This window comes from Toxorhynchites rutilus, chromosome 3, assembly GCF_029784135.1.
Source record: "Toxorhynchites rutilus septentrionalis strain SRP chromosome 3, ASM2978413v1, whole genome shotgun sequence".
NCBI lineage: Eukaryota > Metazoa > Arthropoda > Insecta > Diptera > Culicidae > Toxorhynchites > Toxorhynchites rutilus.
In genome coordinates, this window is record NC_073746.1 from 29796781 (window position 1) to 29823634 (window position 26854).

A 26854-nucleotide genomic window follows, 5' to 3' on the forward strand; every position below is an offset into this window, starting at 1 on the left:
AAGAAAATAAAACAATATATTTAAAATATATATTTAACAAAAACTGTCCCCTTTGTATAGTCCTACGTCACTCCGGTTATGTCCCCGACATTACCCACCCGTCTTTTTACTTGCACAGCAAATATGTTGAATTCAATTGAATTCGAAAATTGTTTCATTCAATTAATCAAATAAATCTATAACCAAAAAAAAATCAATCAATCAATTCAAAAAAGTAATTACTACGCCAACGGTCCCACGTCAACCTTGCGGTCAAATCATAGGTATAACCTACCCAGCTTTTGCTCAATACAAAGCCTAATAACAGAATCTCTTCGAAATGTCGATGGTGTTGCACACAATAGTGCAATTTTCTTCATCGGATGCATCGATTGTCATACCGTCTGGTGGATAGTGCTTCTATATTTTTTGCATCAGACACACACACACACATTTTGTTATTATTTTCAGGCGTTGCCAACGGCGAAAAATATGAATGACTGGATCTGTTGGAATTCGTGATACGCAAGTTAAACGCTGCTCGTCTCACAACACCCTGTAGCGCAATGTGAACATCAGGCAAAAGATACCATCACTTTTTTGACGTAGGACTACGTCTTTCATTTCTATACTGAGGTGTAAGTTCAAAGTTTCGTAAACGAAAGCGTTACGCCGGGGATCGAGATTTTGAGCGTTAATAGCTCCAAAAAAACTGAACGAAAAGGTTGATATACACTTCATTCAAAAGATAAAATGACTACGCGTTCTATGAGTGTTACTTTTTGATCCAAAAACTTGTTTCAAAAGCTTTAAAATTGCTTCCGAAACAGGCTATTGGAACCACATCAATCGGTAAAAAAACGAGTGTCACTCGGAAATCTACTCAGTTACGATTGCACAACGATTGAGGTACCATCGCTGGAATGAATGGATGTTTCCCTAACACAGACTTCAAAACCATGGAGCCAGGGAAAACTGGCATTGCAAATTAGATGCAAGCAGCGGGAACTTTTGTACTCGTTTGCGTTTTTGCAAACCAGAATGTGTTTTCCCAACACAGATTCCGAAGCCAATAAGTTGAGAAAATCGGCATTGCAGATCTTGGCAGTTCGTTTATACTCCCAAGCATTTTTACACTCCGGAATTCGTTTCGCTAGCACGTTGTAAAGCGGGTTCAACTTCTACGCATACCGTTTGATGATTAGGAAAAATGTTGATAACTATATGCTGTGATAACCACTACCATAATGCATGAATTGACCTAAATTGGGAATTGTTTGCAATTGAATTCGTGAATTATTTCTTTCATTAGTTTAATCAATAATTTAATCAATACATACAAAAGATAGAATTGCGCAGCAGCGATATCGTACTCAATGAGGAACATCCGAGGTGCGATTATTGCTAATTGAAAAAACACAAATGATTACTAAGCCAACGACAGTCCTACGTCAACCTTGCGGTTATATCATAGGTATAACCCATCCATAGCTTTTGTATGTTGAATTATATGTTCAAACACTTACTTTACCAGTACAAACCAGGCTACGTAACGCCACACCCCTAGCATAAATCGCAATCGAAACCAGAAATGCTGTAAAATTATTGGAAACTAAAGAAGTTTACAATATGTCCATAATGGGCTTTTGGTAGCTTCGGTATCCAACCAAACAAGTTCCACAAACGACACAAATGAACACTATACGGACTTATATCCCAAATATTAAAATGAATCACTTGAATTGCATCAATAGTTTTACCGAAATCTATCTCCGTATAAAGTTTCCCCACGTCCCGAAAACTGAAAGGACAATCATTGTATCGAATCAGGCATCAGCAGAAAATATTTCGCATTGAATTTCCCGCTGATATCGTATATACCGTATAATATTTTAAGATTAATTATTTAGATTTGTTCCGGAAATTTCAGAAATAGTTGTATAACTCGAATTACGTTTTATTTTTTAAGCAAGTTGCTATGAACCACCCTGTAGAATTGTACTGTGTTCAATTTCAATCACTTATACACTTATTGTACAACACTTTAAAATTGTTCAGTTTACAGTAACTTAGAACACATATTTCCGAATATTCATAATTACAAACAAAAAAATTAAGGAAAATGAAAATGAAATTCTTTGACAAAATGTCGTCCTATTATGTAGGGGTAGTGGGGGTAATGTGGTCACGTGGGGTTAAGTGGTCACCTGCTTGTTTAGTAATATAACTGTGACTATTGACTATTGAAGATATAAATAAAAACAAAAATCGCTCTCTCGGTAGCCTTTCGGCCGTAGTTTTGTGCGTTTCGAAATTCTAGTTTGAACGACTGTTCACATATTCTAGGGGAGATGAAAAGATATTTTGTTCAATTTCAGCGATTACGCATTTTTCCCATTTCGTTGTTCTGTTTTCAAAAGCTGATATACCTTATCACCTTCTGATCCTAAAGGGGTCCCTTTTGTGGTTTTGGCCCAGGAAAAATATTCCCCCTGAACCAAAACCAAGCCTCATTTTGAACAACGTTATGTGCTTCCTACTACGTTTTTGTACGTATGAGAAAATTTCAATTACGATTCTAGGTGAATAGGCCTAGCTTATTTCATACATGTACCTACTATTTCAATAATGATTTAAACAAATGCAGAAATCGCAGAAATCTATCTCGTCTAGCGTGATATGTGCGAGTGACCACTTTGCCCCCCACTAAAAAAAATGTTCAATTTTCTACCCTTTTTTCTAATAATGAAAAATGTACTATTTTAAATTTTCATAATAAAAAACGCTTACTATCTTGAACTGCAATAAGTTGAGTTACAATATTCTTCGAAGAACGGGAATTTTAGAGGTATGTGGACACAGGAAATGGGCATGTTCCTTAGGGTGAACACATTCCCCTACTTGGTTAACTTCCCTGAACCAATGAACCAACGCGGTTCCTCACCAATAACCAGTGGCGCCGCCCTCGAATCATATTCGACCTGAATGTTCAAATCCAACAGCGGTTGCACTATTCCAAATATTTCACCATTTCTATTTCCCCATTGCTTTCGTGGGAAGCAACAGAATCAAATAGCAAATTAAGCAATTGTCCATTAGCGGTAAATAATTAGCACGGAATTCCAGTGTAACCTCGCGATACAGAGTAAAAAAAAAACAACACACACACTCAGATTCAAACAACCAACAACAGCGCAATTCTTGAGCCACATTTCGCAGTTGCCGCACGGTTCTCCGACTGCCAGCCGCCACCGCTCCGGCCATTCTAGGAATCCGCCAAACACCGCGGGAAAGAAAACATCAGATCTCTGCTGCATTGCGTTTCTTCTTGCGCGTAAATGCAATTATCATTATCCGAAAATTACTTACTTTTCTGTCTGATTGCTGCGCCAACTTCTTAACCCAACCCACTCCTCCCATTTGCTTTCCGGAATAGATTTGACTTTGGTTCTGTTCGATTGAGATAAAGAAGATGCTGATGTACGTTTCGATCGATACGACTTTTGCAAAGTTACGCAATTGAGAAGGAAATGGTGGGTGTTATTCGTGATGGAACAAGAAAAAAGATGGTTTTGAAATTGCAATCATTTCATACCAGTGGGGCTTTTTGGTGGCAAATCATTGAAGTTTGTATTTACTTGAAACTTATGTTGAGCTGCACGATTCAGTTGAAACTAATAGACGTTGAACACACAATCCTGAAGAAAGGTGCTCTGAAAATTCGGTCTTTTTCGCCTTCATCGATTTTGGCCAAATCAGTCATTCTAGAAAATTCGTTACATTTGAACAGTTGGACCGATCTTGTACCAACAAATGAAAAATTTGTTTTTAGAATATAAGCTTCATACAAAACTTCAATTTTATGATAATTCAGACGCCGAGAACCCAGCTAATTACAGTCCTATCCTAATCCTACAGGGCGGACCTAAGTACAGGGCGGACTTGATTATATACAGCCTCCGATTTCTTCTCACTGTATATAATCGAATAAAAAACACATTTTTTTATTTGTTTTTTATATGTACATAGAATAATTTTATGCAGCAATTCAGATAAGAGTGAAACATTGTGGGTTTAAATTTCAACTTCAAAAAAGAATTAGACTACTTTTTAAAAGAGCCATGAATTTGTTCCTATTTTTTTACAATAATTTATAACTCAAAAACTATAATACCTACAAAATTCTAGTCGGAGGATGAAATGTGAAAAATTGTTTATATTTCCATAAAAAAACGTACCAGACATTTTTTTTCAATAAATTTCGCTGGAAAAAAATATTTTAAAAGAGAAACTAATTTTTCTCAAAAATTTTTTTTCTAATTCTCAAAAAAAAACTTAGAACTCCCAACAAGTCGTCCATACATCGAAAGATGGGCACTTTTACAGGAAAAAAGTTTTTCTAACAACAACTTTTTCATTTCACAGCTAATCCTAATTCTGTTTAAAGTCAAGATACACTTTATTCGATAAAGTTTTCGATCTTATTAATATACGAACTTTTGTCGAAGACGTCAACTTTCTGACTTTTATAGTTTCTGGAATATAAGGAATATAATTTTTGTATGAAGACTCCAGAAAAAATAATGCTATACTCGTAACATTCTTGTGTGTAAACTCACGCGTTTGACATGTTCTTGAGAAAAAAAGTTTTCAGAACATGTAAATCGCGATTATTTATACATAAAAATGTTAAATAGTAATTAATTAAATAAAAATGTCAATAGTAATTTTTCAAAGAAAACATGAAAAAGTAGTTGTTAGAAACTTTTTACATGTAAAGGTGCCCATCTTCCGATGTATGGGTGACTAGTTGAAAATTGTAAGCACTATTTATATCTATTTTTTTAGAATTAGAAAAACACATTTTTTCGATAAAAATGAATTTTGATTTTCAACATACATTTTTTTTCAATGAATTTTTTTTTTCAATTTTTTTTTTATATTTTTTAATGAATACCTTCATAATTTCCTACATTTCAACCTTTAACCAACATTTTGTAGACCTTATAGTTTTTAATTAAGATTTTTGGAAAAAAAAATTGAAAACAAACTCAAAATTTCAAAAAAATTGTCTCACTAAATCTATCAGACCCACAAATTTTTAGTCAAAGAATGTAATGTAGGAAATTATTTATGTTTTCATTAAAAAATGTCAACCAAATTTATGAAAAAAATCAATGAAAAAGACATATTTTGAAAATTGAATGTCGTTTTTCTTGAAATCATGTTTTTATAAAATTCCGAAAAAAAATAGATATGAATAGCACATACAATTTTCAACAAGTCATCGAAAGATGGGCACCTTCACAGGGAAAAAGTTTTAATAATAACAACTTTTTCATGTTTTTCTTTGAAAAATTACTATTAATGTTTAATTCGTAACATTTTTATGTTTAAATTATCGCGATTTACATGTTCTGCTACCTTTTTTTTATTTATTATTGCATTTAGGAGTCTCCGTACAAAAATGCCTAGTACTCCAGAAATTAACAGGAGTGCCGGTAAGTTTCTTGGTTTTTTTCTTCAAAAATTAATGCTTTATTCTGCAAAAAGTGGTTACAAATTTAAAATTCAAAGTATTGCCCATCGCTAGTCACAACTTGTCCCATCTTTTTGGCAATTCATGGATCCTTTGCTTCATCAAAATTGGAGAAGTGCTGGTCAACCAAGCACTTGCATCGAACGAACAAGGTAGTATCGGATGGAGCAATGTCTGAAGAATATGGCGGGTGGGATAGGACCTCTCATTTCAACGTTTCAAAATATGTTTTGACCGGTTTCGCGACATGCGGTCGAGCATTGTCGTGCTGCAAAATAACTTTATCGTGTTTTTGCTCGTAATGTGGTCGTTTTTCCTTCAGTGCACGGCTCAAACGCATCAATTGTCGTCGGTAGAGGTCCCCCGTAATGGTTTCATTCGGTATTAGCAGCTCATAGTACACCATACCCACCTGGTCCCACCAAATAGACAGCATAACCTTCTGGCCGTGAATATTCCGCGCGGCCGTCGATGTTGATGCATGGCCGAGGTATCCATACGTTGCCCGACGTTTAGGATTGTCGTAATGGACCCACTTTTGATCGCCAGTAACGATTCGATGCAAAAAAACCCTTTCTTTTATGCTGTTGGAGCAGTTGTTCGCACGTGAAATAAATGCGTTCGACGTCTAGTGGCTTCAATTAATACGGCACCCAATGTCCTATCTTTCGGATCATTCCCATAGCTTTTAAATGATCGGATATGGCTTGCTGAGCTACTCCAAGTGTATCTGCAAGTTCTTGTTGCGTTTGTGATTAAAAAAATTACCACTATTAAACCGTGCAAACCGCGTCTGACACGTTCGCTCAGTAGGAGCATGGTCACCATAAGCTTCCACCAAAATGCGATGACATTTCGCAGTTTTTTCTTAATAATGAAGTAATGAAGTAACACTCTCCGCGAAAACACTCTCGTTGGTATGAAATTCGACATATTCTAAGTGGCAAAAAACTATGTTGTTTACGCTTCAACTTTTTGACATATACTGAAAAAGACGCGCAATAACAGTAGCTTTCCAATGAATGTCTGGAAAATTGATTCACTGGAATAATAGTTGTCGAATAAACTATATCGCTATCTTGACTTAAAACAAAATTATAATTAGTTGTAATTTGTTTCAAAAAACTTTTTCCTTGTAAAAGTGCCTATTTTCTGATGTATGGACAACTCGTTGGAAATTGTAAGGGCTATTTATATGATTTTTATGAGAATTTTTAAAAAATACGCTTTTGACATTTTTAATTTTTAAAATGATTTTTTTAGCGATTTCTTTGAAATTTGGTATTTTTTATTAAAATTCAAACAATTTTCTATATTTCATCCTTTGACCGCAAATTTGTAGGTATTAGTGTCCCCGTTTGCCACCCACACACTACGCCGCTGCTTAAAAGATCCATGTGTTTACACTAGGTTGACAATGGATGTATGAAAAAAATTTCATCAGCGAATTTAAAAAACCGACCATGTACAATTTGTTTATTGGCCCAAAAAAAATGGTCTGTGCAAATTTTCTGCTCAATCGAACATGATTTAGGGGTGCCCCAAAGCACTCAAAGTTTTGATTTTTTGGCCACTCAGGTCCCTAAAAGTCGTTTTCGGCCAAATTTTTTCCTTCACTCCCCCCTTGGAAGATTTTCGAGGATCAAAACATCAAAACTTTGAGAGCTTTGAGGCACTCCTAAATCATGTCCGATTGAGCTGAAATTTTGCACAGGTCATTTTTTTGGACCGTAAACAAAATGTGTATGGTCGGTTCTTGAAATTTGACATGACCATTTTCGCTGCCACCCTAATGAGCTCTCTTAGTAGCCAGAACTAGCTATTGGGAGGATGGTATACTGTTCATGAATGATTGTTTTTATGACCTCATACAGATTACCGACGCGGATTCTAGAACGTTGTATGACGAGATGGTTTCGTTGTTCAACAGGGACAAAATTGCATACCGAATATATTCGATTGGCTGTGGGGCTGATGGAGCAAGGACCATGACTTCACCAAGCAACTCACTTGGCGCTTTGCTTAACACTTTCGTCACCCCGTCACCCAGATATGGGTGACACTTTCCTCGTTTAAATTGAATAGTATTTTTAGAAGAAATTTTATAGAATAGGCACTTAAATGTAACTGGATGGGCAGAAAAATAATAAAATCGTAACCATTTTATTATAATGTTTAAACTATACTTTTATTAATTTACAGTACGGATGGTTTGTACTACAGTTTTTTGCGAAAATCATATAATATGACTTTGACGTGCTTAATTGTTGTCAATTCGTCTTCAAATTACGAAAAATGTTGCTAGATCACGTAAAAGTTGTCTACAAACTAAGTTTGATCTTAATTTAATAATTTATTCGCAAGTTGAGCCTTGCAAGAAACTCAAAAACGTCGCGTTGGGCGACGAACGTATTAAAAGAGATTGTCCATCGCTTTTTATTATGAAGTGTATTTTGCTATAGTTCTGCCTTATGCTCTTCGTATGCGTGTAAGCATATTTCAGATGAAATTGAGAAACCAATAGTTGTCTTAGCTGCAGTCCCTTGCGCACTAGTAAGTGTGATGAGATTCAGGAAATTCTTGAATTAAAACCCTTGAAATTGCTGCATCCATGCGCGACTAGTTGGCTTTCACTGGAAACAGTGGTGCAAAAAGTGCTTGACAGATTTGAACCACTCCGAATCTACTTTGGATTTGTGAAACATATTAATCATGTTGGAAACGCCAAAGCGGTAGACTAATATTTATTTGACATTTTTGTCATACATACTCAAAATGATTAACAACATGAGCAAGCTATCTCAAAGTGAGAGTCCTACCAATTCTTCATTAGAGCCTTTCACGACTTCAGCACGGTATTGGATGTTTTTCTTTTCACAAATGGGTTCATGCAAACGCTAAAAGATCTTAATAAAGTTGCGTTTGATCAACAAAATTACGAGAGCTTGGAAACTGTGTAGGTTGGGACAATGGTTAAACCATTAATTAGGGAGTACGTAAACAATGAAAATATATCTGTTGATCGGCGAATTTAAGGCTTATGTAATGCATCAACTTCAACTTCAATGACACGGTTATAATAAATCTGACCATGCTGGACCCGTCCAATGTCGTCAAAAAAAAAATCAAACCATTCTACCACTTACTGAAAATTTTCCTAATCTGGTTCCCAGAGAAATTATTCAGCCAATTGATGAGGAATTCAGAGAGCTGCGTAATGTTGATTTTTCAGACTATTCTCCGGAAGAACGAGTCAATGTAATCATGTTTTGGGGTAAAGTTCTATCCACAACTATGCGTGATGGGAAATGGCATTCCCGCAAAAAAAATTAATTTACTGAACACCGAAGAAAGTGGTTTGGTGTACATGTCTGCAACCATCAAGTTTAAGTATAATGCGTCAATATATGATAAGAAGAAATAACTGTTAAACCATGTTTTACACATCAGACGTTGATTGATTGATTGTGTTGAATTGTAGAGACATTAAACTTTTGCAGTTCTAGTCCTGAGAAGGGCCCTTGTGGACAAGCTCAATCCAAACTCCTTCTTCACCTGCCTTGAGAAAGGCACTTCATTGTCATTGCTCATCAGCAAACCGTTTCCGCTTCCACAATCATCAAATGACGTTCTCGTGAAAATGTTCAATAAAATTTGTAATCAAATATAAAAAATGTCGACAAAAATCCAGGCTTTTGATTTTCTAACATCCAGATTTCTGTTCAACACCTGGCAACCCTGGTTTAACTCTTTATAAGGCCGTGGAAACTAGGCAAGGAATCGACTCAAACTTGTGAGTATATATAAACAATTTTTATTAATTCTAATGTTAATGAAGTAGAGAACCGATTACTCGCGGTTTGCTCGAGTTTAGAAGGGTGACATTTTTTTCAGGAAAAGGAAGGGATATAAGGATATGTTGACAATGTTCACACTCACATTCATCATACTCAATTCTTATGCCTATCTTATATCTAATATGTATTTACATCTCACCTTATTCTATTGTTAGTAAGAAGGGATTTGATTTCTCGCGAAGGAAAAGGAAAAGGAAAATATAAGGATATAAGGACAATCACACACGAAGATCGATAGCTTTCAGGAAGACATATATTTGGGACATGTAATCAAGGTCTAACCGAGCCAACATATCTCTCACCGGCACATAGGGCTGCCTTCCTCTAGCCCGAAGAGAGTTTTCTAAATTCGATCTGGCAACAAGATACTCCTCGCACGACCAAACAACGTGTTCGATGTCATGGTAACCTTGGCCACAAGCACAGATATTGCCATCGACAAGATTAAAACGAAAGAGTAGCGCGTCTAACGAACAGTGATTGGACATGAGTGGAGAGAAGGTGCGAATAAAGTCCCGACTCAAGTCCAGACTTTTGAACCATTGTTTGAGGCTAACCTTAGGGATAATCGAGTGAAGCCACCGACCCAATTCATCTTCGTTCCCTTTACGTTTACGTGAGCGGGTTTCAGGTAAATGTGACACAATTATCTCGTGCAGCAAATGCGGTTTTCATGCAAAACGTGCGAAAAAAAATAACTCACTTATCGTAATCGTAAAATCACTTATCGTAATGCATCGAGATGTTGACGAAATTCTGGCGAATTTTTTTATTATTGTTATTATTTCAAAACAGCATTAGCTCTGCCCATATTGGGTACCATAGAAGCGTCAAATGTATTTGCTTCTATTCATTCAGAAATCACAATTTTCATTTGTATTGTAACGTTCGTTTATATTTTTTTCTCGTGAAAGACTTTGGAAATTTTCTGGGACAATCCTCAATATTTCATGAATTTTTTTTTGTGTCGGAACTTGTTTCACGGTTATAGATCTCGAACAACTTTCTTTGTTAACCTTGTTTGTTAGTCATCTAATTCAGCCTCCTTTAAAGTAGAGTATTTTTTGACACTCCAATACAAATAACGAAATTCGAATTTTTTACTGTTATTAATTAAAAGTAAGCAGCTGAATATAATTCATGGAAGTATAAAGAGCTATGAAATAACATAAAAACGTAATCATCGATTGTGGTTTAATTGGAGTAAGAATCAGAACATAGCATAACTGCATGCTCGAAACAAACATAGTTTTAACATTTCATGCAGTTGTTGCGTGTTTTCGGGTCTTTTTTCGAAGAGAAGAATGTATAACGACATTCTAGATAATTACCAGATGATAAAGGTTCTGGAATATAAAATTTGCATGTTTCTAATATTCTTTGTCTCTGTTTTCTTGGTAAACTAAGAATTAATGCCTTTTTCTAGATGGGGCATAAAAAGATGATATAAAAGGATTTCTAGGAACTTCCTTTTCTTGTTTTCTTGTCGATATTGTCCATTATAAAAAGTATTCCCGAAACTGTAACTAATTTAATAACACAGCGATGGGATTTTTACGGACTAAAGAATAAAATTCATTCAGCGATTTGACGCTGATAAATATCGCCTTCAATTGCACCTACCTTTGCCAATGAGTCAGCCCTCTCGTTACCCGGAATTGAGCAATGTGAAGGGACCCAGACAAAGGTAATGACATAACAACGTCTGGTTAAAGCACTCAAAATTTCTCGAACATATCTGTAGTGCAGCGAAAAAAAAATTTGCTGTAGACTTACAAAGAAAAAATACAAAAATTTATTTATTCATCAAATACATAATTTTTTATTGAAAAAACTGCATGAACTTACACAGTAGATCCTAGATAGAACGCTTACAGTGAAAAACTTATTGACGAATTTAAACAGAATTTTTTGCCGGTGCTCTTAAATCGTAATTTTTAATACAGGGTGGGCCATTTAACGTGGAAGCATCTGGCAACCCCATAACTTTTGACAGAGATGTCAGATTAACAAATGTCATACCGCGTTGGAAGCGTCATTTCAGTACAATTTTAACCATGGAACAATACACACCTAAACAACGCGCTGAAATTGTTCAGCTGTACATTCAAAATAACTTCTCAATTGTGTTAACTAAACGTGCGTGGAAAAATAAAAATAAAGTTAAAACATCGCCTGGAAACAACACTATACGTCGATTATATGCCAAATTTATATCGTCTGGTAGTGTTGGTAATGCCAGTCATCTGTCCAGACAACGACCAAGACGTTTCGACGAGAATATTGATGCCGTTCGAGCCAGTGTTGCAGAGACTCCATCGACATCAGGTCGCCATCGTTCGCAAGAGTTAGGCATCGCTCGAACCACTCTCCGACGCATAATTCGTGTTGATTTGAAAATGTTTCCGTATAAACGGCGCTACATGCCATACAGCGGCTGCCACGACCAAATTATTGCGCGAAATGTTCCCCGGAAGATTAATATCGAAAAACGGCGATTATGACTGGCCACCGAGATCACCTGATTTGACGCCTCCTGACTTTTTTTTATATGGGGATATATAAAATCCAAGGTATACACTGGTAAACCAAGGACCCTGGCTGCGCTGAAAGACAATATCCGACAAGAAATTGCTGCCATATCGGCCGAAACATTGGGCAAAGTTATGGAAAATGCCGAAAAAAGGGCACATTTTGCGGTCAAGGCCAGAGGCGGTCATTTACGAGATATCATAATCAAAAAGTAGTTAGAACAAATCTCCTTGGACCAAAATAAATTAATTTCAAAAAAAAAAATTAAAATTCCACTTCTTTACTTTGCTATTGCAAAAACAAATGCTTCCACTTTAAATGGCCCACCCTGTACATATAAATGACTCCCATATAACCATTATACATTTTCAGTGGCCCGAAGGAAAATCTTGAAATAATGTTGCGGCAAACAAAATATTCTTTGTGAGTGGCAATATAGTTGTTACGGCCATATAACAGGTGAACCAACCGCAAAGTCTTTTAATTAGAATGAATTTTGTATGAATAAGACAAAAACGAGAAATATTTTTTTTTGTTTTAAAAATTTGGCTATAGAGGCCTAAGGTACCACTAAATTCTGGAAAAAGGGTCTATTGCCCAAAATAGTTTGAGAACCCCTGGTCTAGATTATTTTCCATGATATATAAACAATATCAGTGCTTCCAAACGGCAATTTTGCAAGCAACAGTCAATTTTCCAAACCAAATATAAAAACGAAGTTCACCAAAGGTTGACGGTCTTACCCCAACATCAAACATTTATTTTACATTTTTAATAAATATTTTACATTTATTTTATTTTTTATTTTTTTAAGACTATTCCCATTAATTTTTTCCTTTAACTTATCTCCACTCGAATCCCAGTGATAGTTAACAATCCAGGGGACAAAGTGCAGAGCAAAGAAAAGGGATTTGAAACCTCGCTCAAGAATAAAAGCCTAAACTCCACTACCGCATCATCGGCACTCGCGTTTGTTTTGATTGATATTTTGACATTTGACGGTTCATAAATACTAACATGTACAGTGTTCAAAAACATAGTTAATCATAGTTTTCTAGTAAAACTCAGGGGTGGCGGTCTCACCTCCAGTGGCGGGCTTACCCCCAGTTCTCCTATATTACAAACGGTTAAATTGGCGCGCGACGCATTGGTAGTGGTTAGTTGGGAATTTTTACTACATGCGGCTTAATCAATTGCCTACTTCCGATCATTACTTGTCACATCGATAGGTCACGCACGTGCTGAGTAGCGCTTCGGCTGGTAAGCAGAGGTGGGAAAGTTGTCCGAAGGATGGAAGAATTTGTTATTAGTATACCTTGAATTAACCCTATGTTCATATTCTTATATTTCTCCACTTCAGCAGGGTGAACGACCCTAGAGCCAAAGTTGCGAGGCCTCAGACGGTAACAAATCAAGCTACAATCACCCGGCATTCCAAAAGAGAACGGAACATTTCTTTGATAGGTGAACGTGATTTCATGCTGCTCCGTGAGCATAAAAATAAAATCAAACCCAATGGTAGCGGTGTCGATGGTGGAGCAGTTTCCGAGGATGGCGGCGATAAGGGTGCCAAGAGTGGGTGAGATTGAAAATATTTTTTCGTAATATGAAAACACGATTTTTTCTCACTCGCGCAGCTGATCGGTTGTTGGTGTTGCATACAAACCATGCAGAAGCATGTACTTTCGCGCGGAATCAATCGAATGACGAGGGCTTCTTTCTTCATTGTTGGTGAGATCGCGCACCGAACCGTGCAGCATCATCATCATCATCATCATCCAGCCGCCGTTCGCGTCCTCTTCGGCAGGACGTGACAGGCGCGAAAGAGCATCATCTCCCATTCTGACGAAATGAGCAAAATAAGAAGAAAGAAAAAAACATCGTTAAATGGTACAGAACGAAATGTAAATTAGCCCGGCAGAGTACGTGACTTTTCACGATTCATGATAACCGAGTGAGCGTGTAAATGGGCCGCCTGATAAATGTTGTGCTCTTTTCCACCCCTCCTCCGCTGCCGGTGGTGGCTTACCGGTTGTTATGGTTGCATATATTCGACGAGCGGTGGTAATAAACAGATTTGCGTTTGATGAAGCTTTTTTTAGAAAGGAAGCAAAGGCGTGAAATAAGTCACAGATGAACCATCCGAAGGAAGCATCGACAGAAAAAATACAATGTTGTTAATAGATCTTGAAAGTATACAATTCGCTTTGCTCTTGTTTAAAGCATCATTGCATTCAGTCAAGCTGGAAGTTTGATTGCCAGTGTGACATTTTTATTGCTCTCCATAAGCGCCACGTTCGCTCAAACCGCGTCTACCTGCGCAAGGTAATAACCAAAGTCAACATGTGCGTGGAAAACCTGCTGCTGCTGTAGAAAATCTACAATTTCATGTACCTCAAAAAAAAAGTAGCAATACCCGTTTGCGGTAGCAGAATTTGGCCAAAATCTCGCACCGTGTTCAAATATGATTAGTACCTCTCAACGGGTATCGAGGTGTACGGTTAATTAAGCATGAAATGGAAGTTTTATCCAGCGGTAATAAACGTGTCCGGTTCGATTTTTGAAGTGCCAGCAGCAGGCTCGGTAGGTGATCGATGCACTACTTCTGCTTCGGCCCCATCACACTCTGTTCGTTGTGCACCCCCCTCTGCCACCCATCGGTCCCGAAAAACACACATTTTCTGGCCCACGAAACATGATCACACGCATGAGCGAAGGCAGGCGTAGCTAAGAGGTGAATCTTTTGCTTGATGATTTTTGGCAGCAGGAAATTGGCGATTGTTTGCTTTCCGAATATACGCTCGGTGAGCGTGAGAAAGCCACATGCTGGGGAGTTACGTTTCATTATGAACGGTTTAACATATTTTGGGCTTTCTGGCTTGTTGCAACATTTTTTGTTTCTCGATTCTGATGTCAGTATTGTACCCATCAATCTACACGCCACTCTGTCCTCTTAATGAAGTGTTACAGCAGGGTTTTGTTTCAACTTTACAACAGGAAAGATTAAACCAGATCTGATTGAATTGAACTGTTATGCCAAACATTGATCTATCAGTGCGTAACCTCGATTTCCTTATCCGGAACTACAATCACCGCTTCTCATCGCACTGATGTTCAGAAATCAGATTTCTCGTTAGAAACAACATCCGGAGACAAACAAAGCATAATTTCGTCGTTTTCAGGGTATGTATCCGCATTAGTGTGGACACCATGAGAACTGTAATAAAATAACGAATATAAAACATGGCGTTTCTGAGTATTCTATGTACTTCGAACATCTCACACCTCATGCTCAATAAGTAGTTGTAACGTAAATTGCGTGATCTTTCCAGCTACTTCGGACCGAATGTTTTGGACGGTACACTGGATTCTTATTTTTGCATTCGTGCAAAAAACCAAAAAATCAAAACCATTGAAAAATCGTGTAATTTTAAGAAATCGTGTAAAAAAGATCGTCGCGTTATCGTTATACACCCCGTCTCAGCCACACTCGCTGGATTTCTCTTCCCAACGGAGCGCAGGTCAAAAGCAGTATCGAGTATTTTCAAGAAAAACGCGTAAAAAATGTGTGGAAAATCACGCGTAAAAAGATTGATTGCTCGATTTTATTGGGATGTTTCCCAATCGAACATTATCAAAGAAAGTTGTTCGAGACCTATGACCGTGAAACAAGTAATGACACAGAAAAAATTTCATGAAATATTGGGGATTGTCCCAGAAATTTTCCAAAGTCTTTCACGAGAAACAATATAAACAAACATGACAATACAAATTAAATGGTCAAGCAGTATCGAGTATTTTCAAGAAAATCGCGTGAAAAATGGGTGAAAAATCACGCGTAAAAAGATTGATTCCTCGATTTTATTGGGATGTTTCTCAATTGAACCTTAACACTCCTATACTCGCGCATTGGTCAAACCGAGAAATCAATAATTCGTTCATTTCTCAGAAAATATCAACACTACGACTTTGCGATTCTCTCTAGCTTCGTTATTCGTCGTTCGTCATCGTTTAACGTATCGCATGTGTCACTTTTTTTACACTTTCGGTCTGACACACCGACGCGAGTATAGGAGTAACTTTTTTGGACAAGTGCATTTTGTCATATTCTAGAATATTGTTGAATGAAATGAAGTTAATTTTAGTGGCATGGAATATTTATTGAATATAATGCATAAGATCATTACCGGACTATTCTTATTTGATTTCAGTCCCTTTTGTAACCGGATTGAACGGATCCATATATTAACTATTCGTCGATATATTCGTCGTTAGATTCATACGTTCAAAAGTAAAATATAAATGTTTGACTTTCGTATAGTTATTCGCTAAATATAATGGTCATACATATACACACTTGTGAAAGAATTTCACTTGTGGAAGAATTGTAAACAGTAAACTATAAACTAGTCGGTAGCTTATGGTAATTTTACCAGTTACAGTTTCGGGAATACTTTTTATAATGGACAATATCGACAAGAAAACAAGAAAAGGAAGTTCCTAGAAATCCTTTTATATCATCTTTTTATGCCCCATCTAGAAAAAGGCATTAATTCTTAGTTTACCAAGAAAACAGAGACAAAGAATATTAGAAACATGCAAATTTTATATTCCAGAACCTTTATCATCTGGTAATTATCTAGAATGTCGTTATACATTCTTCTCTTCGAAAAAAGACCCGAAAAACACGCAACAACTGCATGAAATGTTAAAAATATGTTTGTTTCGAGCATTCAGTTATGCTATGTTCTGATTCTTACTCCAATTAAACCACAATCGATGATTACGTTTTTATGTTATTTCATAGCTCTTTATACTTCCATGAATTATATTCAGCTGCTTACTTTTAATTAATAACAGTAAAAAATTCGAATTTCGTTATTTGTATTGGAGTGTCAAAAAATACTCTACTTTAAAGGAGGCTGAATTAGATGACTAACAAACAAGGTTAACAAAGAAAGTTGTTCGAGATCTATAACCGTGAAACAAGTTCCGACACAAAAAAAAATTCATGAAATATTGAGGATTGTCCCAGAAAATTTCCAAAGTCTTTCACGAGAAAAAAATATAAACGAACGTTACAATACAAATGAAAATGGTGATTTCTGAATGAATAGAAGCAAATACATTTGACGCTTCTATGGTACCCAATATGGGCAGAGCTAATGCTATTTTGAAATAATAACAATAATAAAAAAAAATTCGCCAGAATTTCGTCAACATCTCGATGCATTACGATAAGTGAGTTTACGATTACGATAAGTGAGTTATTTTTTTTCGCACGTTTTGCATGAAAACCGCATTTGCTGCACGAGAGAATTGTGTCACATTTACCCGAAACCCGCTCACCCGAAAGACAGTTATCCGAAAGACATTCACCCGGATTCCACTCACCCGAATGTAACAAATACACGAATGCAAAAGTTACCCGAATATAACAATTACTCGAAAGAATTAGGAAGTATTTGTATATATATATATTTTCTGATCAGTGTTATATGAAGATTATATTTGTGTCGTACGTTCATTCCCATAAAAAAAAAGTATTTTTCGTGGATAGTGTAATTTGAGAAAAAGTGGCGTTGAATAAAACCCTTTTCAAAATAATGAAAAGTGAAATGCTGCAGTTTTATAACGTATTATGAAGTTATTCATTCATATGGATGCAGCCCGTTTACTTAAAAGAATGCTGACAATTTTCGATACTTAGGTACGTATGACACTGAAATGCAATTTTAATTATGAATTTATTTTTTCGCAATAAAATTTATTATGAGATCAAAATACATGACATGGTTAATCAACCGGGCAAACGTAATGCACCAGGTAAACGTATGCCGTCCGACGCTCGCTAACCCTTGGTCGGACCTAACTAAAGGATCGTCTACTATGTTTCAAACAAACCGGGCAATCGGTGGAACACAGGTTTGCTTGCGAGAGGCCGCCGCTTCCGACGGCGGGTCGGCGAACTTCACCCCCATTAAATTGATCTCAGAACAAATTTCATCACGAAATAATAAATTCATGATAAAAACTGCGCTGCGGTGGTAAATACGTAAGTTCCATTTTTGTTCTTATCTATTCATTTTCACATTTTCATTCAAATGTTTTATGGGCTGCTTAATTTTCGGAATATTCTATAACCTATGCTCATTTCTGAATGATCTCTTGGGCTTAAAGAGCAATATGGAAAGGAAAAAAGACGGCATGTCAATTGTGGCTACACTAATTTCTGAAAATGGCATAGCGGAGTCTTCAACCTCTTTTTCGAATTTCCTTATTCACATTTTACTTCGTAACAAAAGATTCGACAAAAGTCATAATCTGAATTGTCGAATTTTTTCCTTCTTCATTCGGGTAAGTATTCCATCGGGTAAATGTCGCAAACATGCAAGGCTGAAGGGACCAAGGATGAAAACTCGGTGAAAAATTAATGAACCGATATTGAATGGCTTCAATTCTACTAATCCAAATCCCATGCCAAACCGATACAGTGGTTCTCAGATTTTCGAGAAAATTGTCAGTTTAGTTCCTTATTGCAAAATATTGAACCCGTATTTTTTTTTTCATTAGGGTGCCCATAAGTGTTGCCACATTTCCATCTATACCGAAGGGGTAAATTTTTTTTTCGTCCGTAGTTTTGACGTAGGATTACGTCTTTCGGGAACATATTGGGGTACAAATTGCATTGCATGCATTGTGAAAACTTTAGTACAAGTGTAAATGTAAAATGATATATGGTTGTGTTAAAAATGATTCGATATGCTCATATGCTTCCCATATGCTCTACATATAGTATTAGGTGTTGTTAGTCTAATTAAAATTAGCATTGGGTTGAATAAACACTCTGAAAGTATAAATTATAAAAGAAAATTATCTTTTCCATTTCAAATATGTTTTCTCAATATTAAAGTACCATGTTTATACTGATGAGAAAAAATGATGATTTTGTTCGGTATTGGTATTTATCTTATATTACATTGGTGAGTTTTTTTTTCTTTATTTCGTCCATACATAACACAGGAGGCATTTCGTCTAGGATCACAGAGGGCGGTTTTCATCATATCTCGTTGCACTTTGGTATCTTTTATCTGACTCGCACCATCCAACGTCTGTTTACCATCTTTCTGTCATCATCATTCGGTAAACACTGGTGGAGTGAACAAACAATACCCAATAACCAAACAAAACGATCCTTTTCAGGGTTAACAAATCATTATCAAAGAGTTTAACGATGTGATTTTTCAAACATATTGAAAATCAACAGATAGCCTAACGGAATCCTACGTTAACTATGCGGTCGTGTCTCAGACACAACCCTCTGTGGCTTTTTCTTCCAAAAAGCTGTATTAAAAATTTGTACCATTTTATACAAAATATTACAATTAATCCGAATACTACAAATACTACTTTTCTGTTAAAATACATTAACATTTAACATTTTTACAATATTTTTAACATTTAACATTAAACCTCACCTTTCAGGAAAAATCATCTTTTTACGAGTAGGACACACTCCTATGTGTTGACTACATCAATGACAAGAACAGTATATTTGTGTCAACCATTCCGTAGATCGAACGTATTTTGAAAAAAGTTCATGGGTCTGGACCTAGGGGCACGGACGAGATCTTGACATAGGACTATGATAGTGTGTATTAATTGCATTTGTATTGGGATTTTTCATTGTTCAAAATCTGTTTCATGTATGAACGTGGAAGAATCCTTAGAGAGGGGGGAGGAGTGTCTATCCACCATAGAACCATTTATTGCCCTCACATGCCAACTTTGGTTCTGTTTGCTTGATTAGTTCTTGAGTTATGCAGATATTACTGCTTTATTAGTTTGGCAGCCCCCCTTAGAGAGGGGGGAGGAGTGTCTAGCTACCATAGAAACATTTATTGCCCCCTAAAACCTCCACATGGCAAATCTGGTTGCGTTTGTTTGATTAATTTCCGAGTAATGCAGGAATTTGTGTTTCTTTTGTATGGCAGCCCCCCCTTAGAGTGGGGGAGAGATCTCGAACTATCATAAGAACCTTCCTCGACCCCAAAAATCCCTACATACCAATTTTCATGTCGATCGGTTCAGTAGTTTCCGAGTCCATAAGAATCAGACAGACAGAAAGACAGAAAGACAGACAGACATCACTCCATTTTTATATATATATAGATAGTAGTACTTTCGGTTTTTCCTCAAAATAGGCCTCAGTTTCGGTAATCCCTTCATCACCGGCTTTAAGATTCTTGCCAGCGAGCATTCACTCAGATCTGCGAACAGAAAATAGTCGCTGGGGGCCAGATCTGGAGAACACAGCGGATGCGGAATGTATCACAAAAATAATTAGTTTGGCGTCTTTCGCCTTTTATCGTTCTGTTTGAACATACAGAATAATGCTGTTTACACAATGCTGCAAAACATGTAGTTTTCCATTACTTCTTTCCTCAAGCCTAGATGATAACTTTTGATTTTACTAAGTACCGATATCTATCATTCATAGTAGCACCATTTTGGTTCGTGAATAAGTTAAAATTTAAAATTCGTTTAAAAAAAGTGTGAACTTATTCATTGTTGCATAAATTATAATACAGGTCGGACTCGATTATCTGGAGTATTGATTTTATTTTTCCGGATAATCGAATCCTCCGGATAATCGAGTCAAAACATTTTTTTTTCTTTATTTGTTTTTTTTGCATGTATTTTTCGGTTTTTTAAATGAAGAGGAGTTTGATTTTTGATTCATCCCCTTAAAGTCAGAAAATACCTTTCTCGCACGAAAAAGAAAATTTATCCAGATTCTCTCAGGAGGTGATAGACGATAATATTTGATGAAAAAAATTCTCCTAAGCATATGTTCGAATTTCAACAATGACAGAGTTACAGAACTATTTTTTGTTTCGGACTCTGTTGCTTCAAACTGGCTTTACATTAAAAAGTATGCTACGGAAGACGATTCTGATGCTTTCATTTGAAAGATAAGAAAATTTAATACAGGATATAGTAGTGGAACAACTAAATTAGTGAATTTTAATAACATTTTGGAAGTGAAACACTTAAAAGTTAATAATTTTTAATGTGTTATTATTAATTTTATCCTAAAAATTTATATTAAACTAGATTGTTTCTATCAATTAAAATGAAGTTCTTTAACCACTCCACAATTTGTTCTTTGACGCACATTTTCTATCATCAAGAGGGTGGAGGTGGTAGCGCTGGAGTAAATAGAGTAGAGTTTTCAAAGGGCCTTTCTCAAGGCTAGAGACGAATGAACTGCAAAAGTTTAAAGTCTTACAAGACCTTCCTTAATTTGGCTGCAATATCGATATAAACAATTCCTGGTGAAAATTCAAGCAAAATCTCGATTTTTACCCCACTGTATATGTAATAGCCACTTAAACTTCACCTTCACGTTGAAAGGTTACATTTCTTCATGAAATAAGCCATACTTGAAATATAAAAAAAATATTTTTTTCCAAACTGAATATAATCGAGTCCAAAATTGTAAATAATCGAATCACATATAATCGAGTCCGACCTGTACTGTATTCTATTAGTCAATTCATTTCATTTGATACCAATAGTAAGGGGATTGTGGCGGCGACCTTTTCGAATTCATGTTGTTCATAGTGTAGTGTATTCTCCAAATCGAGCCATTCAGCCATTGTTTTTGCGGCGGCCAAATTGATTTTTTCAAGATCATGGAATACGCAGTTTTATAATGACATTTAATAGAATTATATGTATGTTCCAAATTTCAGATCAATCATTCAACAGGAACGGGGTCAATTTTCTATTAATGTGGGACAACCCAACAAACATTCAAACATACATAAAAACAGGTCAAGCTGAATGAAACCATTCAAAAAGTAATTAGTTGTTTGGGGACTGCGGCCATCTTGAAATTGGATTTTTCATTATCTGCTATGTTCTACTAGTCGAGAACTTTCTTTTGATACATTTTTGGGCTTTTTTCATAAATAACTATGTTCTACTAGTCAAGCCTTTTCATTTGATACCCATATTGATGGGGTTCTGAGAAAATATGTAACCCGCCATTTTGTAGTGGTTGCCGTCTTAGATTTGCATTTTTCATAAATACTGTGTTCTACTAGTCAAGCCCTTTCATTTGATACCCATATTGATGGGGTTGTGAAAAAAATATATATGGCGCCATTTTGTGGTGGTGGCCATTGTGGATTTGAATTTTTCATAAATAACAGTATTCTATTAGTCAAGCCCTTTCATTAGATACCCACATTGATGGGGTTCTGAGAAAATATGTAACCCGCCATTTTGTAGTGGAATTAAGTAAAAATGTTTATATATACTTGTAACAATACAGTCAGGAGTTTGGCTCCTTTAAACTTATGTTACTAAGCCTGTAAAAATAAACGATTTAATAAAAAAAAATTGTAGTGGCCGCCATCTTAGATATTAATTTTTCATAAATAACTGTATTCTACTAGTCAAGCCCTTTCATTTGATACCCATATTGATGGGGTTATAAAAAATATATATTGCGGTGGTGGCCATTTTTGATTTGCATTTTTCATGAATAACTGTGTTCTACTGGTCAAGTCCTTTCATTTGATACCCACATTGATGAGGTTCTGAGAAAATATTAAATCCGCCATTTTGTAGTGGACGCCATCTTGGATTTGCATTTTTCATAAATAACTGCTTTCTACAAGTGAAGCCCTTTCTTTTGATACCCATATTAGCTATTCAATATAGAATTATTATACAAATTATTCAAAATTGCGGAAAATCAAAAATAAAATACTCCGGATAATCGAGTCCGACCTGTATTAGTATACTTCTCTACTATGGTGACTGAGAGCAGATAAACGACCGCAGAGGGTTAATACAATTTTCGATACAGATTTTCTGAGAAAAATCACAGATAAAAAGATTTTTTGAGACCAAAAACACAGTTTTTTTTATGGCACCCTGCTCACAGAAATGTAGTTATAATTGTTTTTAAATTGATGAAATTTCATTACCTGCTTACACCATATATGCGAACTGAAACAAAATGGAGCGGATCGGGTCAGAATCGGCTGCTTTCTTACTTTCAGTAGTAACGGGTGTTAAATAAAAAATGAGATTTTTTTCAATACCTTCCAGTAACTCAAATAAAGAGCGTAAAATTTTCTTTCTCCAGTAGGCGTGTTTGGCTTTGCTAAAGGGTGTGTCACATCAAATTGCATCACGGAAAAAACGCTGTAGAAATTTAATTTTTAGGAATTATATCTTCAGCTTTCGCTTATAATCAGATAAGAGTGTATAGATCACGTTGGCCATGTTTCACTGTCAATTTTTCGTAAATTTGGAAAAATGTCGTCGAACGAAAAAGAGCGTCGTGAATTAATCCTGTGCACTCATTTCGAGAATCCGGAGTTATCACATCGGGACATCGGTAAGATGCTGGGAATCGTCCAATCCACGGTCAGCAGAGTCCTAAAACGATACTTCGAGAACCTAACCATCGACCGGAAGGTGAAGAACGGCAAAAATGGATGCTCCGTCAGTGAAAAAGATCACAAGCGCGTAGTTAAGCAGTTTAGACGTGATCCGAGAAGTTCGGTCCGGGATGTCGCCAATAAGCTAAATTTGTCAAGTTCATTCGTCCAGCGGACCAAGCAGCGGGAGGGCCTGCGTACATACAAGGTTCAGAAGGCTCCTAACCGCGACGAAAGGCAAAACATGGTGGGGAAGACGCGAGCCCGGAAGCTGTACACCGAAATGCTGACGAAGCCGCATTGCCTGGTAATGGACGACGAAACCTACGTCAAAGCGGACTTTCGTCAGCTGTCGGGCCTGTTGTTCTTCTCCGCAGAGGACAAATTCAGCGTTCCGGAGGAGATTCGCAATCAGAAACTATCCAAGTTTTCCAAAAAGTACATGGTGTGGCAAGCGATCTGTTCTTGCGGAAAGCGGAGCGCCCCCTTCGTGATGACCGGCTCGGTAAACGGACAGGTTTACCTTAAGGAGTGCCTACAGAAGCGCTTACTACCACTATTGAAGCAGCACGAGGGCCCGACCATCTTCTGGCCGGATCTCGCTTCGTGCCACTATTCAAAGGACGTGTTGGAGTGGTACGAAGCCAACGGGGTCACCTTGTGCCAAAGGAAATGAACCCGCCCAACGCGCTGGAGCTTCGCCCAATAGAAAAATATTGAGCGATTATGAAGCAGGCGCTCCGGAAGAACCCAAAAGTTGTCAAATCGGAGGCGGACTTCAAGAGAAAATGGATTTCTGTTAAAAAAAAACTACAACCTGACGTTGTACAGAACCTTATGGACGGGGTAAAGAGGAAGGTGCGAGCATACGGGCTTGGGCTCGAAGTATGAATAAAAAGAAAATGCCAAAAGTTGTTTAATAGTTTTTATTTTACTGTCTAAAATTTTCAAAAGGATCGGTCTACTGGGCGAATTTCTACAGCGTTTTTTCCGTGATGCAATTTGATGTGACACACCCTTTAGTTTGAATTTAGTCAAAGCAAAGATGGCGCCGAAACAGCACGTGCTCCGCGAACGCATTGTACGATTCTACGAAACGCGTTTCCAGCAAGGAAAAAAGTTCACGGTCGCACATTTTAAGGAAGAAAATGTACCTGTCAGTACGGTATTTCGTATCCTGGGTTCCCTGAACGTAGAGCGGAAGGTCGGAAGTGGTCGTCCGGTGACGATAATGACGAAGCAAAGGAAGACATCGTTGAAGAAGCTGTTTGACAACAAGGACGCAACCAGCCTGCGTGACGCCGGTCGGAAATATGGCTGCTCCCACGTATTGATCCATCGGACCCTCAAGATGGAAGGAATCGTCTGCAGGAAGAAGACGAGGTCGCCGGAGTACACGGAGGAACAGATTGAGATGGTTAAATCACAGTGTCTGTGGATGACCAAAAAATACCGCGGGACGTCTTTCGTTCTGGACGACGAAAGCTATTTTCCGCTGTCCAAAACGCATATTCCAGGAAATGATAATTACTACTCCAGTGACAAGTCATCCACACCGCCTGAAGTGAAATACAAGTTCAAGCACAAGTTTGATAAAAAGGTTATGTTGTACATCGCCATTTCCGACCGGGGCATTTCAAAGCCTTGGTTTAAGCCGAGCGGTCTGGCAATCAACCAACAAATCTATCGAGAAGAGTGCCTCGATAAAATCCTGCTGCCGTTCCTGAACGAGCATCACGCGGATGGGAAGTACGTCTTCTGGCCGGACAAGGCGTCTTCCCATTATGCAAGAAGACGCTGGCGTATCTTGAGGAGAAAAAGATACCGTTCGTGCCGAAAGATCGTAACCCAATAAACTTGTCCCAGTGCCGCCCAATAGAGGATTTCTTTGGCTCACTCAGTGCCCTAGTGTATAAAAACAATTAGAGGGCCAAGGACACGAAGCAACTGACTACAAAAATCCGAAATTGTATCCGGAAAATGGACGTAAGTACCGTACAACGTTCTTGTGAGAGCATCGCGACAAAGTTGCGTCGAACAGCAGACCACGGCCCTTACTCAAACATTCACTGACATTTTTTTGAAGAAAATACATTATGTTATTAATAAAAAATACTGAAATCGATGAAAAAAAAATTTTTTTTATATGTGATTCAAAAAATTCTCATTTTTTATTTAACACCCGTTAGGTACCGATTTAGAGTGAGTGCCAGCTGCCACATTGATTGAAAATTAGGATCGTTTTAGCTAATGTGAAAATAATGAAAAAGAAAGTACTGCATAGAAGATTCTGAATATTGTAAAAAAAATAGTTTCTTACAAGGATCTCTGATTGTGCGACGATTCAATTAGAGATCCTTGGAAGAAAATATATTTTTTACAGCATTGAGAATCCTAAATTAATATCATTCATTCAAACAGAAATTTTTAATCATTGCTGCTGTTTGCTTGGCAAATCGAATCACTTTACTTAGCCTAAATTGCTGATCTCAATCGGCAATTCACCGTTAACAAAATACCTTAGACAAGCATACGGCACTGAGCCTTTATATGGCCAATCAAAACAAACTCTCCCAAAATAAAGTGTCCCAAATGTGGTGGCATGAATAAACACTCCCAACTTCAAACGCCAGACATAAATATTCCTCTTCCCCACGCCTCACGCCTCAAAAACAACACCACCAATTCGTCTTTGATTACCGATTGCCGCCGGATTGTGGTCGTGTCAATTTCAGTGTGAAGTTTACGACCAATTCTAATTCAAATTTAATGAAACACATTTATTACTCCGGTCTCCTCACGGAGTTACTAGTATTATTATTTTTTTCTCTACTCTCGTGTTCGCACCTCGTGACTCGTGCTCCCCAAAGCTCCACGAGGAGAAGAGCCCGTCCACAATCCACAAAAGGTGCCGTTATCTTGATCGGCTATTAACACCTTCGGAACCGGCGGACTGACCTCCACCACCTCAACCGGATAAAAAAGCGCCGCCGCCAGTCATGCCGAAAATATTTCTACCCGTTCCCGAAGTTCTCCGTTCAAATCCGCATTGAGGATTCGGTAAAAACATATACTAATTAGCGTCCTCCGCACAGACGCCGCCATTGTTAGTCTTTCTCTTTCGCGTCCACCCCCGTCCGTCCAGTCGTCGGAGAATCATCGAAAATCTAATATCCCCATCCCCAAACGCGCGACCGACAGACCCATAATTATCGTCAGAGATTCTCGTGGATCTCGTAGATGCCACGATGAGGAAACCAGTTTCGGCCACAAAACCGCTTCAGGATTTCGTTGCCGTTGTGTCGTTTTGATATACATAAGAGTCCATAAACGTAACCGAAAAAGGTGTACGCGAATGCGAGTGGGGTTAACGAGAAAGAAGAAAGCATAACAACATGCAACATACGTATCCTCGGATACTGGCGGAGGGCAGCGCAGAGAGAAATTGAGCCAATTTTTACGTCATACAATCGTGCCACAGTCAC

At 37.3% G+C, this 26854-nt stretch overlaps 1 protein-coding gene and 1 pseudogene across 2 annotated transcripts in view; one reads left to right on the top strand and one right to left on the bottom strand.

Annotated features, from left to right (window-relative positions):
• LOC129778049 (coiled-coil domain-containing protein 85C-A) overlaps positions 1 to 26854 on the bottom strand; it is a 162120-nt gene that overhangs the window by 18519 nt on the left and 116747 nt on the right. The gene's annotated exons all lie outside the window — the stretch shown is intronic.
• LOC129781007 (U4 spliceosomal RNA) lies at positions 1327 to 1403 on the top strand (annotated as a pseudogene).